We start from the raw sequence: 17,907 nt of genomic DNA on the forward strand, positions 1-17,907 counted from the left end.
TTATGGTTACAATGGCAATCACTGTCAGAACATGGCAGCAGCTGGACTGCCCACCTGGACTTTTGATATATGCAAATGAACCATATGCAAATTAACCTGGACCTAGCCCCTCTGATAGGAAATGAAAATGGACTTTTCTTTTTCCCAGAAGAAATGTTTTTTTTATTATTTGTTTGTTTCTTTATTTTATTTTATTAGAGGGAGAGGAAAAGAGAAAGAGATGGAGAAAAACATCAATGTGTGGTTGCCTCTCACTCGCGCCCCCAACTGGGGACCTGACATGCAACCTAGTAATGTGCCCTGACTGGGAATCGAGCGACACTTGGCTCGCAGGCTGATGCTCAATCCACTGAGCCACAGCAGCCAGGGCCCCAGAAGAAATGCTGATGGACATAACCTGATATGTTGACTGGTCTGGTGAGGGGAAAGCAGGGAGATGTAAATGACCTGCTGAATGTGTCGATGGGTAAACTCACCCTAACTGAAATGTGTGTTTGGCAAAGTGTGGAGTTGGCACCTACGGCAGCTCAGGCAGGCGATTCCCACGGGCCTGCACGGGTGACCTGGAGTCTCTATTCCCCTCTCCCCTTTCACCTGCTCCTATATGTCCTTGAGTCAGTTCTTGAGTCAGTCTGGGAGTTTCCTCTTTCCTTTATGCACCCCCCTTTTTTTCCCTCAATAAACCTGTTGTTTAATCCTAGAGTGGTCTCTGGGTGATGTGCTACTCAGAGCAAGGCTACCTGACAATCATATTACAGTATACAAATGTATCAAATCACCATGTTGTACATTTAAATTTATACAGTGTTATAAGTCAAATGTTTTTCCATTTTGAAAAAATCCACTAATTGTACTAAAAATAAAGAGGGGATAGACTTGCTTCCCTAAGGTGTGACATGTTGTGGGATACATCCAAATCTGTGGGAACGGGTTCTGGAAGTGGGCACTGCAGCATTCATATTCCCTCCTCCCTAAAATGTCCTTCATGAGACTGAGAAGTTATGAGAAATAAAAGAGAAAGAAATGGATGTCAAGTTTTTTCTCTAGTCCATGCAGGCTGCTATAATAAAATTTCACACACTGCAGGGCTTATGAACAACAGAAAATTTTTTTCTCACAGTTCTGGAGGCCTGAAGTCCAAGAGCCAGGTGCAGGCAAACTCAGTGTCAGGGGAGAGCCCACCTCCTGGTCAGAGATGACGCACTTCTCGGGTGTCCTCAGCCGGCAGAAGGACGAGGGAGCTCTCTGGGGCCCCCTTTGTAAGGGCGCTAATCCCACTCATGAGGGCTCTGCCTCATGACCTGATCACCTGCCTATGGCACCATCTGCCAACACCATCACACTGGGGGTCACATTTCTGCCTCTGAATTTTGGGGGACACACAGTCTATTGCAGCTCTTATGCATATAAACTTCATGAGTTTCAGTTTTATATCCCACATATGAGCAAAACCATATGGTTGTTAGCTTTTTCTGTCTGACTTATTTCACTTAGCATAATGTTCTCAAGGTCCCTGCATGTTGCAAATGGCAGTATTTCATTCTTTCTAATTGCTGAGCAGTATTTTGACCAGAGAGAAATGTTCAATTACCTGAGGGAAGTCAGTTACCTGACTTTGGGTGGTGGGCACACAATACAATATACAGATCACATATCATGACATGTGCACGTGAAACCTATAGAATATTATTAACCAATGTCAGTCACCCCAATAAATTTAATTAAAATATTAATTAATTAATTAATTAATTGAATAAACTTTTTTTTAACCATGAAATGAAATCAGAAAATAAATAACAAATGCACAACAGAAGATAAATTTGGCCTCAAAATAGGAGAAAGTTTTTAAAAATATCCATGATTTGAGAGGATTAAGGAAACATGGCCTCTTAAAAATAAGTTAAAAGGAGAGGTGCAACAGATCAAGAGGGAGATGCTAAGACCACACAAGGCAATAAAAAGTGAGCTGGCAGAGTTCAGAAGGAAAATGAGAGAAAAATAAAACATTATGTAAATTACAGCCATATTTCAAGCAGTCAGATTAAAATAAGAATGTGAAATTCAGAACACTGTTAGACTGAAAATATTAAAAATTGCTGAAGCTAAGATTTACACAAGTCTCAGCACTAAAGGGGAGCATGATGTCCTTGGAAACTTTAAGTAGGACAGCACAGAACTGGTCAGTATCCTGACCTCATTTCTGCACCTCAGGTGTGAAGGAAGCACATTCTGAATCCCAAGTGTAAATAGGCAAGTCACGCTGAAGAAACGGAAAGAAAAACTGGTCTCAGACTAAGTCCCAGGAGCCCTCCCAATGCCAGAAGACACTGAAACAACTAAAACATTAGGAGGGAAAGGTTGACCCAAGAATTTTATCCTGAGCTAAGTTGTTCTTGACCAGATCAGCCTTTTCTGGTGTGCAAGAATTCAGGGAATAGAGCACATATCAACTGTTTCTTCAAAAGAAACACAGGAAGACAAAATCTAAACAAATCAATAAATGAATCAAAAGTAAGAACTCAGAAGTGTGAAGGCTGTGGGAAGAAAGGATGGTTATGTGATTTGAATGCATTAAAACTAAACCTCTGTTAGTTGTGATTGCCAAGCAGAATCATAAATGGTGTATATGTTACAGCGTAGGAAAAGATGGTATATTTAGATAATAAGAAGGGAAAATGGAAAAATGAGCTCACCAAGGATGCAGCCTCAACTTACCCTGCCATTTCCCCAGTGACTGTTTGCCCAGTATGGTGTGTTGTCTTCTCCATTACACTGAAGTTTTGTGTGTGTGTGTTACATAACTCTCCCCATGAGCCAGGGGACCTCGTCTGCCCTTTTCATCATTGTTTCCCCAGAGTCCAGAACAATGCCTGGCACATAGTAGATGTTCAGTAAAAATCGTGAAGTGAATTGATAAGCACGATTAAAAAATGGGGACATGACAAGAGCAGGAAATTTGTAGAAAAAGAAATCCAAATAGCTTTAGAAAATATTAAAAGTGGTTCAATCACACTCAATGCAAATGAAATGCAGTCTTGAAAGTGGCTGTATCTTCTGCCCCTGTCAGATTCACAGGCACGGAGAACTTGGGGAGCTCCCCACTGTGCACAGGGCATGAGGAAGCAGCCACCCTCATGGACAGCTGGTAGGAGCACAAACTGGTACTATCTCTTTCCACAGCAAGTTGGCAATAATTAAACAAATTTTTGAAGTTTCCATGTTTATGTTTTTATTCGTAGATTTTCTATTTCAGAGAGGGTGACAGGAAGGTGGAGACTTACCCTGTGCCCCTTGTCCTTACACACACAGCCCCTCCCCCATCGTCTGCATCCCCACCAGAGGGAACCTTTGTTGTAACTGATGAAGCTACACTGACACATTATCATCACCCAGAGTCCGTAGTTTACACTGGGTTCACTCTTGCTGTTGTACATTCTGTGGGTTGGGACAAATGAATGATGACAAGTATCTACTATTACACTATCACACATCTTAGTTTTGCTGCTCAAAAACCTCTGTGCTCTGCCTACTCACCTCTCCCACCTCCCATGTTCATCTTTCAAAGGAAATTTTATGTGGGATGTCAGAAATAAATGTCAGTGTTGCTACTCTCATCGGGGTGCCCAGGGACTGAGCCTTCCCCTCAGCCTTCCCAGTGGCCCCTGAGCTGCTGCCATAGGTGCTGGGGAATCTAAAAGAAAGAGTTTCAGAACTGTTTTCCTAGTTGATGAGGGAAGGGAATTGATTTTTTCCGATATTTTTTATTTTTATATATATTCCAAATATGTATTTCCAATATTTCCATATATATTTTCAAGATACTGAATATACTGTCTCATGTTTTGGAGAAATATACACATTTTTGACTCAGCAATTTTACTTCCAGGACTGTGTTATATAGAACCTTACATAGTTTTCTGTTTTACATAGAACATTAATGATTCAAAAATGTACATGTACAAGGATGTTTCTTGCAGCATTACTTGAGAGAGCAAAAGACTATAAACAAAATAAATATGGTAGATACAAAAAATTAAAGTCATAATAACCAATATTGAAAATGTGAAGAAAACACACTTCCAATTAGTGTTAATGTAAATATAAATTGACAGACTATTTATCAGCAATTCTCCTTTAAGAAATTTAATTTATAAAACTTGCATTAAAGATGTATATATAAGTATGTTTATTATAGAAGTGAAATGGAGAAAAATTGAGGACAACCTAAATCTTCACAATACTTGTAATGTTTTTAACAATAGGTTTTAATTTTAATGTAGTCAAATCTATTAATCTTTTGCCTTTAATGCCTTGTTGAAGAAATCCTTTCATACTCTAAGTTCATAAACACAGTAGACATTTTCTTCTAAGAGTTTTAAAGTTGTGCTTCAGGATTTCAGGTCTTTAGCTATGTGAAATTCATTTGCTTGGGCATCATGTGAGTGAGGTGAGGTTCTAACCCCATTCTTTCCCATGAGAAGGAACACGTAGAGTCCTCATAGACGGGGCCACTTCAGAACCGTAAGGAGTTAATCTTTGTGTTTGGGTTTGTCTTTAATTTTCTATTTCTTAACAGTATCTTTCAATGTTCTATGCTTGAACTTATAATAGAAGTATCCTTAATAAAAGATTTTAACTCTATGGAGTCTAAGAGATGCAGTATCTACCATTCCTATGAATCCAAATAATTCCATTGAAGCTGAGACTGAAACTTGTTCCATCAGCCAGAAAAGCTCAAAATGTCTCTGCTCGTTCTATAATGATCATCATTTGAATTCTAAGGCCAATTATCCTCCTACTTAGATCAAAGGATTGTCAAGGTTAGAAAAATGTGCTTCAAATTGATCAAAACTGAGGTTCTTCTTAGGAATTCTGTGTTTGTTACATAATTTTTATATGATAAGTGGTGTTCCATAAAAATATGAGTACATCTAAAATAAAGACAATGAACTGTGCTGGTTTAGCAATGCCAGTGGAAATTGGATAGCTTTTGTTACACCCAGCTATTATATCATTTTCACATTAGTCCTCCTTTAAATATTGAATAAGAAAAGAGACTGTGAAAACATGCATAAAATAATGGGAAAAAAATGCAGCTCCTTCCCATTTTGCTAGTTATAGTCATCATGTCCTTTGGTCAATTAGAGCAGGAAGTTGTCCCATTAGTGGGCTGGTCTTCCTTACACAGAAATCCTATTGCAGATCAATTTCTTTCCAAAATCGTGATTAATTACTTTCCAGAACTACTTACATTATTAGTGTTTTAGTCAGAGATGAGCTAAACTCTTCAAAATAAAAAATATTATATTGGGAGAAGTTCATACATTTTTCAAATCATCCACAGACATTAAAATTCCAAGAGCTCAAATAATTTCTAATTTTGCAACCACATTATTGAATTAAGATTGTAGAAGTTTAAAAAAAAAATGCCTTAAAAGAGTTAACAAAAAATTTAAACCAAAAAACAGCAAACATATTTTTAGTTAACTGGGCAAAAATGTCAAATAAAAATTTATTTTCCTACAGTACTATGGGAAAAAAAAATCATAATTTTGGTGAAGTAAATAGAGCAAGAAAAGAAAGAATTTTTTATCTTTAGAAATTGATAATCAATGTGGTGGTTAAAGATTGCAGGTTAAACTTGAATCTTTATTTCTGCTTCTTCCAAAACCAGGAAAATGACAGAGAAGGGATTATATTTGTGACAAAAAGAATAAACCCACACGTAAGAGTAGGAGAAAGAGACCACAGGACAAAATTTTTGTGAGTGAAAAGCTGAAGGAGAAATTGTGGTTTGCTAATTACACCTGCAGAGCTAAATGCCACACTGGCTGCTGGCCCTGGCCGGAGGAGCAGTGTCCCTCGCAGAACCTCCCAACCTCAGCACTTAGACACCACTGTCCATTCAAGGGTGAGTGGTGTCCCAAATGGAAAGAATGTTTGAAAGGCTGTTTATGAAGCATTTAGGCCTTCCACCCCAGTTCAAAAAACCCTGATATTTGTTCTCTGAAAAGACCATATTGGGGCGAGGGGCAGTCAGCACAGAGGAGGGAGGGGTTAAGCAGAATCTATTGCTCCACGTTGAGACCTCCAACTTTCTTCCCTAACTGGATTTTCAAAACACCGGCAGTGACATTTATATCCCCCGGGAAAGATGATGGAAGATTTTCTCTGGGAAAGCTGACTAGGCCAAAGGGGAAAAACAACAACTAAAAACGAAAAGACAGCAACACAATAAACTCTGGAGAGAGCCACATCACAAGATCCACAATGAAACCTCAGCCAGGGCACCCACAGGGACAAGGAAGCACCCAAGTCCTGTCCAGGGAGCACAGCTTTGAATTAAAATTACTCATGCTTTAACTACAAGAGATTGACAGACTTCTGGGGAAAGAGTCTGACAAAAATATTAGAGACAAAAACAAGCAGAAAAAAGCCTCTTGGAAGGACTAGAGATTATCTAAGAAGATGATAACTCTCTAAATCTCTAAAACAATTACTAATATCTTCCAAGAGATTTTTTTAAGGCATTGCACTCTTGAAACAAACACAAGGTGATTACATATACACATTATTATCAATATGTAAATTTAATTAATTAATTAAAAGTTTTTGGAAATTATAAAAAGATGAAATCAGAAAAAAGAAAAATTCAATACAGGATTTGGAAAAAATTTGAGGAAATATACCAGAAAGTAGAAAGAAAGGCAAAGATGGAAAACAGAAAAGGTGAAAATACAAAACAATCAGAGGATTAGTAGAGTTCCCAACGTCTGAACAACTGGAGTTCCAGAAAGAGAATAGACAAAACGGAATAAAAGCAGTAACCAAAGAAATAATTCAACAAAATGCCCTAGAACAGAAGCGCAAGGGTTTCCAAACTGAAAGAGCCCACTGCCTGTTCAGAACAGTGGTTACAAACAGAACCACTTTAAGGCACATTATTTTAAGGTATCCGAACAACGGGGAAGGGAGAATTACTCTGGAGATCACCAACCAAAGTATACATAGTACAGCAAGATATTCGCTCTTTTGCCTATGGTTAGAATTTTACTGGTTTCACTTAGACTTCATAGTTTTAGTCGAGAACTTTCCATGATGTTTTGGTTGAGAGAAAAAAAGGATGCTTAAGACATTTAATAACATTTTTAAAACCTTTCTCGGAAAAGACCTCCTCAAACACAGATGCTTTGTGTAAGAGCAAGGTTCCCCCGATAATTTCACAATGATGTCAGCCTGCAGAGTCTTTTCTGTTCTCACAGCTCAGGAAAATCTTTCTTTTTAAAATTGTATTTATTTTCTAAGCTGAAAGCCAACTTGTGTATGTGAAACAAGGACAGGTTCTTCCAAGTTCTTGGCTCCACAGAAGCAGGCAAACCAAGCTCCTGGTCTGAAGATTCTCAAGTCTGTAAGAAACAAGGTCATAGTGACTCCCAAACCAGTAAAAAGTCATTAGTAACAAAGGGCAAATGTAATTAAAGGGTCTTTAAGGGCAAATGTAATTAAAGGAATTCTGAGAAGGAAGTTGACAGCATTAGCATATCTACAAATCACAATAGGGGCATTTAAATGAATGCTTTATATTGTAATTCCGGAGTATCCAGTCATGGAGAAACGGGGAAGGAGAGGAGAGGGGGAGCTAGTTGTGTTAGGGCGGGGAAGCTAATCGCTCTCACTTTAGGGTGGCAATTTTAGGGTGAAGAAGATAATCGCTTTAGGGTGGCAATTTCAGGGTGGGGAAGCCAAAACTATAAAACCAGGTTCCTTTGTCTACTTGGTGCGCACATTCTCCTGGCTGTGGGGGTGCGCCCGGCTCTGCAGACTCGTGAATAAAGGCCTGGCTTTACTGCTCAAGTCCTGTGTCCCAGTTTTTATTGTGAGTGTTTCTCACAAGTCCTCTTTAGACTCATCAATCAGGACCCCATGATTTCCACTGGGTCCCATTGGACACAGACTGTGTTTGCCTCGTCTACAGATAACAGTTTTCAGGAACTTCTCTGTTTCTCTTAAGTAAAGGGGGATTTACTTGTGGAGAACTTGGTGGAAAATACAGTAGAGATCAGACTACTCTCAGTTCCAACAACCAGAGTGGCTTAGCTCTTGGTTCCACAGCGGAGACCCATTGGCATGGCCATCCAGCAGCAGTGTCCACCCTGCCAGTGTGCCTGATTCTCTGGTCAGTCCAGCTTCAAAATGCCCCAGTTCTGCATGTCCAGCCAATGCCCTGTGACTCATCCCATCTGCATGCTTTGCTCCTGAGAAAGAGTGGCACTGTCATGGGGTAGCTCCTGGAAACCCACTGCTGATAAAGGATGGGAGAAGCTGACATGGGCATGGGGGCTGTCGAGGCCAGAAAATCCTCAGAGCCCTTTCTTCCCAACCTCTCACCCTAACCTTCCCATCCATCACACTCCTCCCAATCTCCCTCTTATACCCCCTCCCATCCCCTTTGTCCATTATCTGTTCATCAATAACAAAATCTTAGAGGTTCTTTATTTTGTAATCCAATTCCACACCAATAATTCTTCAGTCATAACTCTGAGGACCTGTTGTCCTGCAATAAAGCATTGTTGACAAGTTATTCAACCATGATTTGGAGATACAATTCCTCAAAAAAAAATCTCTGAATTTAATTAGTTTATTGAAATAGAAATGTGTCTTTGTTGATTCTTTCCACAGCCAATTACCCTCTCTAACATCTCACCCAAAAGAAATTTATCTTTTTTTCCCCTCAAGCACACGATTTCACTAGCCTGGAAAGAAGTAAAAATTTTGCACTTAAAAATAAAACACTCTTCTATTCAGCATGACAGATGATAAAATCAATTATTATTATTCCTGCTTGCAGGTATGACTAAAAGGATTGATGCATAACCAATAGTTCTTTTTAAACTTGTCACAAAATACACACACACACACACACATACACCCATACACACACATCCCGCCTGCAGTCATTCTTAATTGACTTCCGTGGGATGGCATAATATATATGAATTTACAATGTTAGGCTGTTATCTAAAAGTGAAATTTATAGTGTGATACCACTATAAAAATTTGATAGGAAGGAGCTCAGCCTTATTTATTGCATGTGTGCACCTCCAGAAAGCTGTGTATTTTTAAAAACGGCAGCTTTCCTCCTACTGGGGAAACCAAAAGGAGACGGTTCCTCCTCACCATCTCTAGGCAACCTGAGTGTAGTCACATGACATAAGGGTGACAAACCAGTATTTTTGAAGGAGGAACCCAAAAGTAGAGGCTCAGTCAAGATTGTTTCTAATGGCTGCAGCTGAGTCATGAGTCTAGTGGCATTGGCACTCTCACCAGCCATTCCAGGGACAGGAATTGAGACAGTGCCCTCCTTTCAGTCCTGCCCAAGCCTGGCTCACTAGCCTTATTATGTACGGTCAGTCCTTTCACATACATTTCCCTTAAACAGAAAATTGATTTTAGAGAGAGAGGGAAGCAGGCGGGAGGGAAACATTGATCAGCCTCCCTCCACACACGCCCCAACTGGCGATCAAGCCTGCAACCTTTTGATGTATTGAACGATGCTCCAGCCAACTGATCTACCCAGCCAGAGCCATAAATTCCCTTTTCAATCAAGTTTCAGATTCAGTTTCAGTTGTTTGTAACCAAGGAATTATGGTCCATTCTGATGAAGTTTATGACTTCATGAAGGTCAACCAAACTTCTTTCAGGAATATCAGAAGAGTATTACATGTCTGTGACCCTGGCTGGTTTAGCTCAGTGGATTGAGCGTCGGCCTGCGAGCTAAGTGTCGCTGGTTCGATCTTCCAGTCAGGGTACATCAGAGAAGGAAAACTCTGACTCCAAAAAACCTCCGCTGCCTTGCGGCATACCTCTTCAGGGGAAAGGCTAAGGGAGTAAACCCCGACAGAAAATCCGGAGCCGGAGTCCCTAAGGCGGTTTGACGTTGTAGTCAACACCGGCAACTCCTGCGGCGCACCTGAACCCAAGCTGTATCGACTCCGTCTTTCCCTTGGACCCTTCAGCTGCGAAGAGAGGGGGGGTCTGCTGCATGGGCAACAGCAGACCCTCCATATTACCCTGCCCAGGCTCTGTAGCTTCAGCGTCATCACAAGATGTCGATTCAACATGGGAGGAGACAGATACCATGTCACTCCCGAGTCGGACTGCACAGCCATTCTCGGCGGTGCAGATAGACTCTTAAGAAGCTACACCATCGTCTCTCGAGACGGACGGCTGCCGACGATTACATGTCTGTGCTTGATGAAAATGTGGAGAGCTTCCTTTCCCCCTAACGTAGCAGAATCAGATGTCTTACCAAGCATTACAGGGTTTTCATTGTGCAGCGGATAAAACTATGACTTTCAGTGAAAGTTGTCTGGCAAAAAAACTTCTTACCATTTCCAAACATTGGCAATCTGTGTAATTTCAAAAGAGGCTCACAGAATAAGATTTTCTTTATGGTCATTAGCATGTAAATAGTGACTATAGAAAAGGAGGTGATTACATAAAAGATAGCTGTAGTTTCTCCCAGTTGCATACTGAAAGGGTATAAGGAGGCTGTCAATTGCTTGATGATTTGCTTTGAAATGTTAAAAGCAAAATCAACTATTCCAGAACATGTCGTTGGTCAAGAAAACCACTTCACTTTTTCCTCTGTTCTGTTTCACAGACCAGCTCGACTGGTTGCCACACATGGCTTTACTTAAGCCTCAAAAAACAGAAGCACTCCTGCCTAAGACACATCAAGAAAAGACTTCTGCAAAACAGCAAATTCAAGGCTTAAGACAGTCCTGGCTCTTTTGAGTTGAGATTTTCTCATTCCACCCCCTCATCCAAAGCACCTTCTGTATCCCATTGTTGGCACAAACAGATGTGAAATGCTGTAGCAGTTTGCAGCACACTTTCATTGACAGGAAACATGGTGGCTTTTGTGTTCCACCATTGCATCTTATCCACCATGCAAGTAAGAGCAGGTGTACAGGAATCACTGTCCTTCTTCTTCTTTGACATTTCAGATTAAGGTGGGTCTACAAAATAAACAAATAAGTACTGATTCAATTGTCATTTCAAAATTCAGGTTTTTTTGTATTTCCAGTTTGTTTAACCTGCATGCAAATAAGTAACTTTTATGTTAACTCACTATAGGATATTCAGGAAATTTATACAAGTAAACAACCTACACCAGATTCTATAGTTTATTCAAACAATTAATTTAAATTTACTTAATGACTTTTAATCCTTATGTTATGTGCAGATTAAAACATGAGTTCAAAATCTATGTCTTCCTAAATTCAACTGTTGTCAAATAGAGTTGCTGGTGTTTGTTTTGTTCTGTTGTTGTTTTCATATTTCTTGAACAATTTCAGTTTGGGTCATGAGTACATTTTGGCATCTATTTAAGTTTAAGATCTTTGCATGCTTGTGGTCTATTTAATGGACCTTCTTGAACAATTGTAGTTTTGGTTATGAGTACATTTTTGGTGTTTTTATATTTTATTTTACCTCATGCCCTCACCCCTTGCCTTTTTCAACCATCACCTTGTTCTCTGTATCTATGAGTCTGGTTGCTTTGGCTTGTTTGTTATTTTGTCTTATTTTTTTTTTTTTTAGATTCCACATATAAGTATTTGTCTTTATCTGACTCATTTCACTTAACATAATACCCTCTAGGTCCATCCATGTTGTCACAAATTGCAAGATTTCATTCTTTTTTGTGGCTGAGTAATATTCCATTGTGTGTGTGTACAACTTATTTCTTCATTCATCTGTGGACAGACACCTTGGTCACTTCCATATCTTGCTCATGTAAATAATGCTGCAGTGAACATAGAGAATGTATACATCTTTTTGAATTGGTGTTTTCACTTTTGTTTTCCTCAGATAAATACCCCAAAGTGGAATTGCTGGGTCATATGGCAGCTCTGTTTTCATTTTTTGTGGAATTTCTATACTGTTTTCCCTAGTAGCTGCAACAATTTACAATCCCACCAACAGTACACGAGGGTTCCTTTTTCTCTACATCCTCACCAACACATTGCTTGTTGACTTCTTGCTGATAGCCATTCTGACAGGTGTGAGGTATTATTTTATTGTGATTTTGATTTGTATTTCCCTGATCATTAGTGATGTTGAGCATCTTTTCATGTACCTGTTGGCCATCTGTATGTCCTCTTTGGAAAAATATCTATTTAGATCTTCTGCCCATTTTTTAATCAAATTGTTTTCTTTTTTGCTATTGAGTTGTATGAGTTTTTTTCAGTGGACCACAGTTCAGTTGACACATGCAGTTCACAGCCTCGTGTTGTTCAAGGGCCAACTCTGTGCTTGAGAATCCACATATGTGGAGGTTGACTGTAGTTAGAGCAGATTTTCTACTACTTGGGCATTGGTTACTCCTAACCCCAGTGTTGTTCAACAGTGCCCTGTAAACATTTGTTGAATTAATGTAGCTGTAAAGTGAGATATGTCCAATAAATGATTATAGCACGGCTTTCAAGCTATATGCAACTTTCTTCCCAAGGCTGTGCTGGATGGACTACCCCTGTAGTGAAGCCAGTGGCCAAGCTGTGGATGGGTTCTGGGTTTCCTGCTCCAGCTCCTGTTTCAACCAAAGCAACTTTGAATTGTGAGATTCTTGCATAAAATCTTATTTGAAAATGCATTTAAATTCCAAAGTAATGTGTGAAAATCCCTGCTCTAATTGGTAAATCCCTTCGACTCTAAATGGTATTACCCTGTAAGAATGACCCCGATTGCTTGTTCCTTCTCCAAACAACTAGGTTCTATCTATAAAACATATTTCAAACTGTCCACTGTCCAACTGCTTCCCAAATACATACCTGCCCTTCTTCAATCCATCTTCCACACAACAATGGGAGACATATTTGTGTAATGTAAATGAGACCAAAGCATTCTCTTCTATTCCCATTTGTCTTATTTTGCCTCCCCAGGAAGCTAAACTCTTTCCCAGCTAGGGCCATCCCCAGAGGTTCATGCCTTTTCTTGGAACTCTCCTGGCCCCGGTCTGCAAGGCTGACTCTGCTGTCAGGTCTCAACTGCCATGTTTCCTCCCCCAAAAGGCCTTCCTGGGCTGTCAGATCCACAGTTAGTTAACAAGCTTCTCAGAGACTTCCTTCTTTTTTACTGACTTTATCATAATTTCAGTAACATATGTATATACGTATATTTATTTTGTTTTCTTGTTCAATGTCTAGTCTCTCTGCTAACTTATAAGCTCTAAGATAGGAACTTTGTCTATGTTGTTCAACAGAGCCCTGAATCATGCCTGGTGGATAGAGCAGGCAGCCAGTAAATATTTGTTGAGTGAACACAAGAAGTAGTGAGTTCAGATTACAGGAAATAGAGTTATTTTTTAAATGGAACAGTTTATCGAGGGAGTATCTAAAGTACCAATTAGTAAAAATCTTACACTCTGGACAAGGGGTCATGAGAATTTAAAATCTAAATATTCCATTTTTAAATCCCTGGATTAAATACATTAAGGAAAATAATGTTTCATCACCTCTAACTGCGGTCAGCTTTGACTCAGCTTACCACTGAGATTGTCATGATTTTCATGAAGCATTTTTTAATCACAGGCAATTGTGTATTTAATGCTCATAACCTCTCTGTAGATATGACTAGCTACAGGGTAGGCTTAGGATTCACATTTGGATTTTTTTTTGTGTCTGTGAAGCAGTCAATAGTAGAAACTTTTAAATAATTTATTTATTTAACAGTGATCTATTGACACTACAAATTGTATACTCTTTACATTAAATCATTTTTACAGAAATGGGTTGCTGGGTAAAGTTAAGTAGATGACACTAATGAATACTTTTGGATTCTTTAAATCCTCTTCTCAAGCTAGGAAACTGATAGATTGTCCCTCCACTCAGAACTCTACGGAAGTCTTGCATTTGCTGAAATACCAACTTCTCACCTGGCCCTTAGAGACTCACAACTTGGCGTTGTCTTCCTTTCCATCTTTGTTTCCTTTTGTTTCTTCTACATGTATCTGACATTTTAATTCATGTATGATAAACACACAGAATTAAAGAGGATTTAAAAACAATGTCATCAAAACTCTTGTTTAATAGATGAAAAAGCGAATCCCAGTGAGCTTAACTGAGAGACACTTAGTAGACACTCTGTTGACTGAGAAAATTTCCCAGGATTCTATGCCTACATAGTAGAATAGTTGAAATTAGAAAACAGCCTATCTAGTCTTCAAATTTCTATTGCAATCATCAGGATAAATAATAATTATTGAGTAATCACTATGTGCCAGGCACATGTGGAAACAAATTTAACCCTTTGAGTAGCCTTATGGAGGAGATTCACAGTGGAGCTTTAGGAATTTGACCCAAGCTGCATAATTAGTAAGTGACAGCACAGGGATTTGAACCCCAAAGCCTGTATATGTAATTACTATGTAATGGTGCCCATATATGTGTAGCCACCTGCATCTCCCAGACCTCAGCACCTTCCTTCATATCATCTCTCCATCTTGAATGTTCTTCATCCAATTTTTATCTCTCTTCTTCCACCCAACATCGCCATTCTTCACAGACCACCTTAATTATTATCTCCTCCATGAAGCTCCTTTTAATTAACTAAAATATGTTATTGCTCTACTTTTATCCTTGTTTCTCTCTGTATTATCATGTTGGCAATTCTACCTTGAATTGCAATTAAATTTGGCAGTTGCCTTATCCCCTCCTGCTTGATGAGTTACCAAAAGGTGGCAGCTGAGACAGATTCATTTTTGTTCGGTTCAAGTTATACTTACGAGGCACCTGCTATGTGCCAGGCACTATGCTAGAAAGTCAGAAATACAAGGATCAGAAGACATTGTCTCTGTCCTTGAGGCACTCGCAGTCTAATGAATATAACTCTATGTTCCTTGCAGTCACTAGGAATAGCACCTTACATTTATCAGTATCCAATATGGGTGGTTGAGTTTCACTGAAATTTGTCTTACCCAAAAGAAGAAAACTGAAATGAGCAGAGTGGACACAACATGCTGGAGAGGGAGCCATAGCCAACCCAGGTCATATCCTGGCAGGTGTGTCTGCAGCCTGCACACCAGTGCTTGGAACATCTCTGTCAGTCAAATATAACGCCCCAGAAGTCTCCTGTTAAATGAGTGCATAATAGACAAACTTGATTAAGAGTATTTATACATTGGCCTGTGCAGTTGAAGACTCATGTCAGAGTGTGAAGCCCCTACAACAAAGCCAATGGAAGGGGCTAGAGCAATGGATGTGTCTAATCATTTTACCTGCTGTGAGACTTGACCTTGCTCTTTAACATCACCTAAGAACGAATGATTATGGGAAACAAACTTTTGAGATAACTATGAAAGACCAACTCCAACACATTGACTCAGAAGTCACTAATCTTTGGTATCCAGATGTGGGTGGGTTTGGGGAAGTGGGGGAATGGAAAGGGTTTCTCTGTGTTTCCTATCTAACTTTGCTTAGTATTTTATTTTTAAAACTTGGACATTCTTAGTCCATGATAGAACCCATCCAACACAAATTAGGGGCAATATTATATTCTCAACTATCTGGTGAGAGCTATAATATTTTATTAATGACTCCAACCAAGGCTAGGATCATTCCAACACAGGTTAGGAACACTCTTGAAATTGCTAAAAACTGCCCTGGCCAGGTATCTCAGTTGATTAGAGTGTCATCCTGTAAGCAAAAGGTTGCTGGTTCAATTCCTGGTGAGGGCACATACCAACGTTTCAGGTTTAATCTCCAGTCAGGAACAACCAGTTGATGTTTCTCTCTCACATTGATGTATGTTTCTCTCTCTCTCTCTCTCTCTCTCTCTCTCTCTCTCTCTCTCTCTCTCTCTGTCTCTCTCTCTCCCTCTCTCATAAAATAAACCTTTAAAAAAATTCTGGAAACTAAAAGTATAAGTCAGCAGTGATGAACTTAGGTCCAAATACTTTCATGTTTGGAACCTGAAGTGAGAGTAATGGAAAGGAGGGAGGAAAGTGGGGGAGGAAGGCTAGAGAGGAGGAAAAGGAAGCAGAGAAGGAGTTGGGGGCTGTCATCCCCTTTTGTGATCCCTCCTTCTACTTGAAAATTCTCTCAAGTCTTCTCAGAAACCTAACATTTAAGATGATGCTGCCTCTCCTCTTGTAGATGCAATCTCTCCTTCTTAACTGGATCCTTCTTGCTGATTTTGAAACATGTTCCTTCACTAACATCCATTTCATGGGGTCCTCACTCCATTTCCAGATCCATGTTGGGTAGCTGATGGAAAACTTTGGTTAAGCTCCAGAGAGGGAGGAGGGCTGACTGCTGTGGAGGAATATAGGGTCAGGAGTGGACAGAGTATCCACTTCATTTTGACAGGATTATTCATGTAATCACACCCTGTAAGAATGCAGAATTTGGGTGATGTAATTTTAAAGCACATTAGCCATCACATACATGAGGCAACAGTGGAAATGCAAACAGCAATCTTGAGATGAGATCATCTGTTTGTGGGCTTAGTCTTCACACCTGAAATTTTCTGTTCTTTAGGGACTCTTGATGAAAGAATTATTCAGTAAAAAAGGGGCAGAGCCCTGTCCAGTGTGGCTCAATTGGTTGGAGCACCATCCCATGGACAGGAAGTTCATGGGTTCAACTCCTGGTCAAGGCCTATATCCAAGCTGTAGGTTTGATCCTTGGTCAGGGCACACATGGGAAGCAAACAATCAATGTTATCCTCTCACACTGATGTTTCTGTCTCTCTCTCTCCCTCTTTCTCTCCCTCTTTCTCTCCCTTCCTCTCATGCTAAAAAAAAAAGCAATGAAAAAATGTCCTTGGGTGAGGATTAAAAAATATATTTTTTAAGGGCGCAGAATAAAATAATTGTTGAATACTTAATTTTTAAGGTTTATAGATGGCATTTCTACAGGGAATTTGATAAGAGTGGTGCTCTTCATGTGATTCGAAACCCATTCTTTTCTTGTAGCCTTTGGGTATTGGTCAGTGACCTCAGTCTAGTGCCATCAGGTTCTTCACAGGCATTTGAGCTCATTTTTTCTCTCTCCTTCAAAATCCTACACTGATCTTCAGATGGTACATGGTTCTGCCTCGGGGAAAGCCAGAACCTCTGAAGACACCTACAACCACCTGACAGCTTTCCTGTTGGCAGCAGGCCCACAGTGCACCCACATTTCCACATCTGACTTCCTCTTCTCTGTCTTTTCTTCTGAGACCTGGTGTCTCACCAAATATTCACTCCACTTGGCCTTGAATTTATGATAAACATGCACCTCCAGTTGCCTGCACACTGAAACTATTTCTGTACATTTACTACATGGGAAAGAGCAAAAAGAGAAATTATCTAGTCCCATGATCCTCAATGTCTTAGCCAGCTCAGGTTCTCTAACAAAGCCACAGAGACTGTGGCTTAAACAGCAAACACTGACTTCTCACAGTTCTGGAGGCTGAGACACCAAAGATCAAGGTGCTGGCAGATTCATGTCCGGTGATGTCCCTCTCTCTGGTTTGCAGATGGCCGCCTTCTTGCTGTGTCTTTACAGAGTGGAGAGAGAGGAGGAAAGCAGTCTGTGTCTCCTCTTATAAGGGCACTGATCCTGTCTTTGGGGCCGCACCCTCAAACTAATAACCTACGAAATAACATCACATTGGGGTTAGGGCTTCAACATATGCAAACATTCTGTCTGTAGCACTCAGTAAACACAAACCTGCCTGCCCCTAGGAAGTGTGTGGGAAATTTACAGAGGGGTTTTTGGCTGACACAGAGATTGGGGGTACCACTGGCATTGGGGGGGGGGGTGTTAGACATGCTGCAATGCATAACCTGATGAATATTTTCCCTACATGCCCTTAGGCAACATTTCCAAAAACATCACTGGACAGTCGTAGAATTATTTATAA

The sequence above is a fragment of the Furipterus horrens genome, unplaced genomic scaffold, assembly GCF_987537825.1.
Source record: "Furipterus horrens unplaced genomic scaffold, mFurHor1.1.pri manual_scaffold_10, whole genome shotgun sequence".
NCBI classification, from domain to species: Eukaryota; Metazoa; Chordata; class Mammalia; order Chiroptera; family Furipteridae; genus Furipterus; species Furipterus horrens.